The sequence below is a fragment of the Phoenix dactylifera genome, chromosome 17 (assembly GCF_051530095.1).
Source record: "Phoenix dactylifera cultivar Ajwa chromosome 17, Ajwa_hap1_PhDact_Kaust_v1.1, whole genome shotgun sequence".
Classification (NCBI taxonomy): Eukaryota; Viridiplantae; Streptophyta; class Magnoliopsida; order Arecales; family Arecaceae; genus Phoenix; species Phoenix dactylifera.
Genome location: NC_143206.1, coordinates 14,773,917 through 14,783,481, shown reverse-complemented (window position 1 = coordinate 14,783,481; position 9,565 = coordinate 14,773,917). Strand labels below are relative to the sequence as shown.

The 9,565-nt window shown below is 37.6% G+C and overlaps 1 pseudogene across 2 annotated transcripts; it reads right to left on the bottom strand.

Annotated features, from left to right (window-relative positions):
- Nucleotides 1–6,283: 6,283 nt before the first annotated feature.
- Nucleotides 6,284–9,153, bottom strand: LOC103696889 (transcription factor bHLH148 pseudogene; annotated as a pseudogene). Of its 2 annotated transcripts, none has more exons than XR_015974307.2 (2): nt 8,777–9,153; nt 6,284–8,661 (listed from the first exon to the last, which is right to left on the bottom strand). The product of XR_015974307.2 is annotated as a transcription factor bHLH148 pseudogene, transcript variant X2 (transcript). The 2 variants fall into 2 exon arrangements; XR_015974306.2 differs by having other exon boundaries at nt 6,284–8,646; nt 8,777–9,132.
- Between the last annotated feature and the right edge of the window lie 412 nt (nt 9,154–9,565).

Genomic DNA, 9,565 nt, shown 5'->3' with positions numbered 1-9,565 from the left:
ATATATTTAGGAGGGTTTATACGTAAAAAAATCTAATTTTATCTTTATCTTTTTCAGATGATTTTAACACTCAAATTGGTCTATTATTTGCTCCTCAATATTTTTGGTAAAAATATTACTCAAAAAAATAAATTTAATAATTATATAAAAAAAGTTATAAAAGTTCTTTCACTATTCATTTATAGCAGCTATTATATCTTATTTCATCGAAGGCTAGCTTTTAATATTTATTGTTGAGGGCGGGTATCAAAATATAAAAATTGATTAGAATTTCTTAAAGACATATGCTATATTTCGATGATTAAATTTTCTTGCTACTACCATGCCCATTAGCCTCTCTTGTCATAGCAATTTTAAATCAACCACCAACCTACACAAAAAAAAAAAATTCAGCTCTAAAAGATATTATAGAGGAAATGATTTTGATTCTAGATGAAGAAGTGAAAGAGAGGGATCGAAAAAAAAATTTCAAGAAGGTAGATATATTAGTTCCTAGCAAGACCCATTAACTTATTGCCCGCTTTAGGGATAAAAAAATATAATTTTAATTAATTTTTAATTTAAATAAATATAATTTCGTTAGCCTGAATTGCTATGTTACAAGTATTCATACAGAAGTAGTGTTTTGTGAGGGCATGCATGTAAATATCAATTTGAAAAAGTATTCATGCAAATGCTAATATTTAGGAGGATATTTTTGCAAAAATCTAAGATTTTTTTTCGCATGTATACCCTCCTAAATATATAAAATTACATGAATATTCTCACAAAATTGCTATTTGTATATATGCTTCTTTTTATATGTTTACCTATTAAGGGCATTAGATGACATTGGTACATATAAAAAAAATATAAAAAAAGGTATACATACAAAAACAAGTATTTTATAAGGATATATATGTAAATATTAATTTTGGAAGAGTATTCATACAAACTCTAATATTTAAGAGGGTATGTATGCAAAATAAATTAATTTTTAATGTACTGAAGATAGCAAGGACTGAATTGAAAAAGATGTATTTAATATATTATATAAGAGATATCTATTAGAGAGGTAAAAATTACAATATGAAATATTAGATGTGGAATTTGAGGTAAACCTGAAGTTATGGCTTATCTCCATTCCATGCTCTCTTTATATCTACTTTTAATTTGTTTAGCCATTGAAGCAAGATTATATAAACCAAAATTGCCTAATGTACTGAGAAATAAGGACAAAATGAGAAATAGTATCTCCCATCCAAAGCAAACTGTATAGACAAGTTGTTTCTTATTTTCATGGATTTTTCTTAGTTAAATGATTATATATAAATTATTATTTAATTATTCATGAATTTTACTTTGTTACTATTAGTTTTTCTTAGGAACTCCAAGTCATCCACCGATTCAAAGACTTTTCTCTCTATTTGATATATTTAGCTTATTAGTATGGGTGATGCAAATGAGATGAATGGTGGACATATTTTTAATATACTAAAGAGAGCAAGTACTGAATTAAATGGAATATATTTAATAAAAGTATTATGTAAGAGATATCTGTTAGAGAGAAAAAAAAAACAGGATATGGAACGCATATATATTATAAATATGGAATTTGAGGGAACATGAAGTTACGGCTTATCTCTGTCCCATGCCATTTTATCTTTACTCTTATTTAGTCATTCAATAAAAGAGATGTCTATTAGGGGGAAGAGAAAGGATATGGAACATAGACATATTATAAATGTGGAAATTGAGATAACATGAAGTTGTAGTTCATATCCATCCCATGTTGTTTTATTTGTACTCTTATTTTGCCATTCAATCAATATTATATAAACGAAAATTACCTAGTGCACCAAGAAATAAAGACAAAATGAGAAATGGTATCTCTCTCATTTGGAACAAAATTTATAGACAAGATGTTTCTTAGCTTATATAGATTTTCTTGGTTAAATGATTGCATATCAATAATTATTTAATTACTCATGATTTTATTTTGTTCACAAATCATTAGTTCCCAATTGAAAAATGCTTATACGATGTAAATTCATGATCCTTTTTATCGTTACCTTAATGGTTTGTTGGTGTTCAGCATTATCTTTTATTCTCTTCTGTATGTGCAAATACATGTCTTTATTTTTGAGATTACTCATTTTTTTTAGGTTTTCCTTTTAATATACTTTTGTTGTATTCTCCGTATTTTTCATTTTTGTGGTACAAAAATTTCCTCCAAGTTGAACTCATCTTGAACTCCAAAGTTAAAATTAGGAGCATGATTTTCAAAATTTATGTCCAGTATGTCTCGAGATCTCGATTTGAAGCAAAGAAGTAAAACCATCCATCTTATAGTAGCATTCTTAATGGCCTAGCTAGAAGAGATTGAGACTACATTGTCAAGGCGCACTAAGAGCCATTCAAGCTCCTTCAGCCTCTTATAGATGACAATAAACTTCCAACAAATTCGTAAAGTTCAGAATGATCTTCCATCAGTTCGAAATCAAATCTTTGCCTAAATTTCGAGTGGCCTCGCAGGGGCTTAATGTCACATGCTAGTTGTCACAGGCTTTTAACTCGACATGTATGGCTGAAAGATGATCCAATAAACTATCTTATATAATAGACCAATGGATCTCATATGCTCAACCAATCTCATAACCCTTTCTTGGCAATATCCGGCACTTAATGGATTCACTAAATGATTTTTGTGTGACTCATAGTTATCATGTTTTGTTAAATCATCTAGCTCATTGGAGGAATTGCATGCTTGAGTTGCTTATAATGGTGGTGCAGCTATACCTTTTACCCCGCCTATTCTAATTTTACTGGATCAATGTGGGTATATTTTTTCAGATTTTGGGGTCTTACCTCTCCAAAGGCAGAGATAAAGGAGGACGAGGAGGAGCAGGGCCAAAATGCTAGCGAAGTGCTGAGCCCACTGGCTGTACAAAGGGCCCATAGGACAGGAATCTCAATCATAAATGGGCTGAGCATGGCCTTTTCTATAGAACCGGTGAGGTTGGTGGGGGTCGGTAGACGATAAAACTGCAAAGATTATTTTTTTTACATACAAATCAACCAAAAAAAATAAAAAATAAAAAAATATAATAAATAAAATATTATTTTTTAAGAAGCTAAATAACTAAGATTGGCCGTCAATTAAGAAAAATGAACAACTAAGTAATATAGCATATAACTTTTTACGTTTGGAGCAAATTTTACCATTATATATATACGAAGAGTTATATATATTCGACTCAGGTTTAGGATGAATTTTATCAATATTCACACCTATTCTAGATTTTTTGTGGGTTGGGTCAAACCCATCGCATTATGGTTGGATCGGATATGTGAGAGGCCATTCTCCCAAGCCATCTCATGCCAGGTGTGGTCATGATATAAACTAATAATGCCCTGGCTAACAAGGGAGGGTATCCTCCAGGCGGCCATTGATGGAGCCTGCAATAACTTGTTGTAAACCCATAAAGTGAACATAGCTTTATGACCTTTCCATCTCTGGCCAATCTTGATTAAAGGGTGGATTGGATGCATCAAATCACGATAACTTTAGTTTGGGGGCCTACTTCGCTTTGCGGAGCAGTCACGTGAACTATTCCAGAGTACATAAAAATCGAAGTTTTCTAAAATTTACGTGTGTTAGCATAACGGCTACAATTATATGATGGAGATTAAGTTTTGTATCGCTCGATATATAAAACGCAGCCTCAATGCATGGAGATCAGGGTCATACATCCGCCCCTTCTAAATTTTCAGCTCTTTTAATCCATTCCGTAGTGGAACCTGCCAGATGAGCGCCTCCTTTTCCTCGTATTTGCAATTTTTTTCCTAATAAAATATTTTCCATATAATTTCAAGGAATAAATCATATTAAACCAGGAATGTTGTTATCAAATCTACTTTAAAAAAGCATATATATCACAAACATCTATAAAAAAAAAAAATAGATTTTTTTTGCATGAATACCCTCCTAAATATCAAATTTTGTATGAATATCCTTCCAAAATTGATATTTGCATATATACCTCATAAAACACTTATTTTGCTATTCTATTTTTTTATTCTTATTTTTGCATATATACCCACTTCATTTAATGCTGTTAAAATATTAACTGTTTTCAATTAAAATGACTAAAATATATCTTTAATGGGTATATGTGCTAAAGAAAATATTTATAAGGTGATCGCTATGGAGGACAAAAAGTAATTTCAAAATTTTATTTTATTTTTAATTAAAATAAATATGGTTTTTATTAATGTTGTTACAAGAGCGGTTATATTAGAGGCATTTGTGCAAAAATAGTATTTTATGAGTGTACAAAAATAAATATAAATTTGAAGAGGGTATTCACGCAAATTTAAATTTTTAGAAGAGTATTCATGCAAAAAAACCCCTAAAAAATATTATGTTTTCTTGGATAAAATACGGGCATGACGTGCACCAAACATATAAACATACTCAAAATTCTTACCCAATTTTGAGAGGATAATATATTAACATCTTATTTGTAAGACTCAACAAACTAGGCCCGATCTACTTGACCAGTCTAGTTAGTATTTGAAGGAAAAAAAAGATTTGATACATGTTGCATATTTGCCTGGAGAGAAGAGGACTCCTGGTGGGAGTCTTCTTTCTCCTCGAGATAGTCAGATGAAATCCAACTCTAAGCCGGATTTCGGTCGTGACCAGGCCCCTGACTCCTCTCTCACCCTCACTGGAGAACCGATATCGATCGAAGTTCACCGCCAATGTTTTCTTCAATTTTTCTCTTCGAGCACCAATCACCTTCAGGACCTTTTGAAACTTTGATTCCAATCGGTTATCATCGAATTTTGGCCGAAAAGGGGCAAAGCCCCTGTTTTCCCTATTTTGACTGGTCAACTTTTGTTTTTTATCATTATCGGCAGGTTTCTCTGCTAGCGATCATCACTAGGGTTTTCTTCTAATCCTCCCACAATGGATTACGGTCATGGCCAAAGATCTGGCCGCCGGTTTTGCCCTGTTTCATGACTTGAGGGGTTGGAACCCCTGTTTTTGACTATCTTTGCGCCAACAGCTACCTATTGGTTAGGCGTGGGTCTTTGACCCTGGGCACCAACCATAGCCACCCTTCTTTCCTATTTCTCTCTTCCTTAGCTAGAGAGAGAATTTGTTTTCTCTTCCGCTCTTTTCTCTCTCTTCCCATCCTTTCTTTCTCTTGTTTCTCTCTACAAAGTTTCTCTCTATATATAGACTTTCTCTCTTTAGGGTCGTTGAACCCCGTAAGTATGCCTCTGAGTGATTTTTGGATCAACCTTAGTGAAGAATCTTGATCTAGAGTTATCGGACGGCGTATTAGCCCCCACCTTAACCCTTACCAAACACTATAAATTTAATCACCTTCAATCTCCGTTGAACTATCCGTGCTCTAGTTTGAGCATGATTCGATGAAATCATATTGATTGGACCTACCAGGATATCGGGCACTCTTATTTGGTCAGACTATGAGGACATTAGAATTTGGAGTTTTTGCTTTTAATATAATTATGATAAAATTTTAATAAAAAATATAATTTTGAAATTTAGGCTATAAGAAAATTTTTGGGATTAATTAAATCTATTAGTTGGATTGCATTCATAAGGTAAATAATGTAACCTTTTTATAGCTTTATTGACAAATTATAAATATTTTCTAAATCAAATTATTCTTGATATATGAATTTGATGCATGATGTTTTATTATTATATATGTCTTTTTTAGAATATTATATAATTCTTGATTGAACGTATTGGTTTTGATATGGATTATGTTTGATTGATTTCGATATCGCATCTTACGATTTGAAACCCTAAATATATTTTGAGAAAAATAATTTTGAATCGAAAACGGATTTGGACTTGCAGCCTAACTATATTTTGATACACTACCAGTAAGGGTTGTTCGTTGGTACTTCAATATCCCACCAGTGGGGGTTGCTTGTTGGCACTTCGATACCCTGCCAGTGGGGGTTATATGTTGGCACTTCGATACCTTGCTAGTGGGGGTTATACATTAGCACTTTGAAACTCAGCTAGTTGGGTTGTATGTTGGCATTTCGATACCTTTAGTGAGGATTATATGTTAACACTTCGATATCCTGCCATTGCGGGTTATGTGGTGGCACTTTGATGTAGTCATAATTTTTGGTTGTCGAATTGAATTTGATGATTTGAAAAAAAAAATGATTTATGAACAATATTTGAATTTTGAGAAAAATTAAATTCAGCATGCACAATGTTTCAATAATGCTGCATAGTTGGATTTGGTTTAAATTGATGAATTTCATATGCTGATTTCTATCAATAATTATTTGGTTTATTACTTAATTTATCTAGCTAAAGTATTCATTGCTTGCTCGATTATTTAGCTCATTATATAATTTTCGACTATTTTATAGATTTAGCTCGACTTGGAGATTTATCATCAGAAAGCGATTAGAGACAAGATTTTGACATTTTTATTAAGACTAGATTTGATTTTAGAGTTAATGCAAGATTTTAGAAAATTATTAGTTTGTGAGATTTTCAATTTTTGAATTAGTTATTTAATCTAGAATTTAAACATTATTATTTAAATCAGTTCATTTGATTTTTAGAAAAAAAATTCACTAAAAAATTTCTTCTAAAAAATTAATAACTAAAATATATACCGTCTAAAGAAGTTATTTCTCGATATTTAGTTAACTATAGAAAAATAGAGATTCGAGAGTTGCCGAGCATTTACTTTTCAAAAAAATCATATAAGATAACTCTTATACAAAAAGTTTCCTCATTTCCTCTCAACCATCTGATCAACGATTCCAAGAATTTGTTTACCTAAGTTCGCTGCATCATGATCAGAAATTATTAAGATCATGTTGCATCCTTTGCTAGAACATTTTCCAGCCATAGGATCATGCTGCACCTTAGCACATACACAGTAGTCTCGTGATACAACTCAAAGTACATAAAACAATACATACACGCAGAAAAGGACTCCGGGAATGCCGGCGACAGAAACAAGAGGCGGGAAAGAAGATGAGAGAGAGGCCACCCAATCTCTAATCAAGGGAAAGGAAGACGTGAACATTGGGGACGAGCCATGCTAAGGTGGCGTCCGGTGAGGGACTAGAGTCCAAAGGAGTCCACTTTAATGGATAGGCCATGGGGGAGCATTAGCAATCCAACATTCCAACCCACGTGGTCGGCCCGCTCCCATTCTGGGAGAAGGAAACATAGAGCAACCCCCAGAACTCGGGACTCGGATGCTGTGAGAAGGAAAAACCCAGCATCGATGGGGATCGATCGCCACATGGCTCCTGTCATCCGCTGCACGCCGGCAGCGCAGCGGACAAAGCCCCCACCTGGGTTCAATGATGGCGCCGTCCCATCCCACCGTCCATCCTTGCCATCCTAGGGCCCAGGAGGGAGAGGACACCTCCGTTCTCTTCGCTTTTGCCTGCTTTTCTCTCTCTCTCTTTCTTTGGGCACGGCAAGAGCAAGGCGGGCACGTAAACAACCTGAATCTATTAATAACTTTCCATTCCCTCGCAACGACGAGAACGTATTTGTTTAATTTTCTTGTTCTTATTGGACCAAGTAGTTGGGCTCAACCATCCAACGGCTCAGATCTGCAGCTGGGTCAGGACGGGAGTAAAACTATAGTTATGGTCCACATAGATTGTTTATGCGATAATTTTCTATTCTTTCTTGGGGTGGCTTGGGTTTGTCGAGCTTATCCGGTCGGACGAAATATCGCCCATGATACCATGTCTATTTACGAAAATGCCATTCGGTTGCTTCACGACTCACGAGGCCGGGGAGAACGAATCTCAACACACCACTTGCCTTTTAAAAAACGGGGAGATTTTTTTTTTTGGGGAAAAAAGAGAGAAAAGGCTAGAAATTTACAGTAAATTACATGAATTTTAAAAGGAGAAAAATAGGTGGGGAAAGAAGAGAGGAGAAGAGAAGGGTTGATTGGGTGCGGGAGGAAAGGGACCTGCGGCCGGCGCGGCAAGGTCAGACCGGCTAAGACGAGCCGAGCTGGTCGGACGGCGGCGCGCCGGAGGCGGAGGAGGAGGAGGAGGAGGAGGAGAGGATCTCAGTGAGGGCGCTCATAGCGCGGACCTGCATCTCGAGAGCGGCGATGTAGTCGGAGGCCTCCTCGAGAAGCGTCAGGAAGGAGAGCTTCCGGCAACCCGGTATCAGCCGGCCGAGGACCCTCGCCTTCCACTGCAGCACCGGCGATGTCTTCTTCCCCGCCGCATCGGCCAAGGGGTTCTTGAGCCGGGCGGGGCCGGCGGGCCGCCGCTTGCGCGACTTGAGCTTGAGCGTCCGGGTGGACAGGATTGCCCGGCTCCACCGCGTCCGGCCACGCGCGGCCATCGCCAGCGCGCGGTCCGCTGCCTCCCGGACGGCGCGGCTCCGCGGGGGCTCCGCCGGCGCCCCGCGTCGGACGCGCCGCAGGGCTTCGAGGAGCTTCGAGGAGTAGAGCTTCTGCTCGCTCTCGGTCCTCCACTTGGACGGCGACGGTCGAACCTCAGCGTTCCGCTTCCGCTTCCTTTCCCCTTCTTTTGCAGCTGAATCCCCCTCAGAATTCGAGATCGCCATCTCCAATCGCGATCGCCGGAGGTATCCGGCGAGATCTCCTATAGAAAAAACACCTAAACTCAAATCAAAATATCCATTAAAATCCAAAAAAAACCCTTCCCTAAATCCCACTACAATCCAGATTTCGATCGAGAAGAACCCGCAGGAAGCTAGAGATCTCGTTGTTACCTCTCCAATCTTTCGACAAAAAGAAGCAGAGGAAAGAACTCTCGGGATAAGGGATCGGCGAAGAAATAACACTCAAAGCTATCCGGAGAGACAGAGCGGGAGAGAAATGGGTTGGAGAGGGGAGAAGCCGGGAGGGAGGGGATTTTAAAGGGGTGGTAATTACTCTAAAACGATTCGCGTCGCATCCTTAATCCCTAATTAATTGCACCCTTCCGCCCGCCGAGGCCGAGGTTTCCACTAGCTAACTTTACCCTCGTTTTTAATTTGCGTGGATCTTTTATTATTAGAATTAGTATTAGTATTGTTATTACGAGTCGATTAATTAAATTAATCGGGGTGAAGTCAAAATGCTCGGTAGATAATCGCCGATGTTCTTGGGGGATTTAACGTTTTCTCCTGCCAGACTAAACTACCCTCGGTTGTAAATTTTATATTACGGTCCTGCCATCAGCGGGTCCACGACTTCAGATCGTCCATCGCTCACTGCTTGTCTTGGTGATGGACGGTTGTGATAGGACGGGACATGCGATCTATATCGGGCGAAGCAGAGGGCCCATAGTCTCCTGTCCCGGAGCATCCTATGAGCGTGGCCTCCTGGTCGTTCCGGGTGGCGTCGTGGATGACGTGGAAAGCCGCACGCACATGCAGATCTGCTTATGGTCACCCTCCGGTGACAACGAGCACGTGGACAGATGCAGTGCAGCGTTCACGAGTAAAAGATACTTGTTTTTCCTTTTCCCTTTTACGGAAAAAATAGCAGTTGAAACGTGGGGATCCCATAAACTCCAG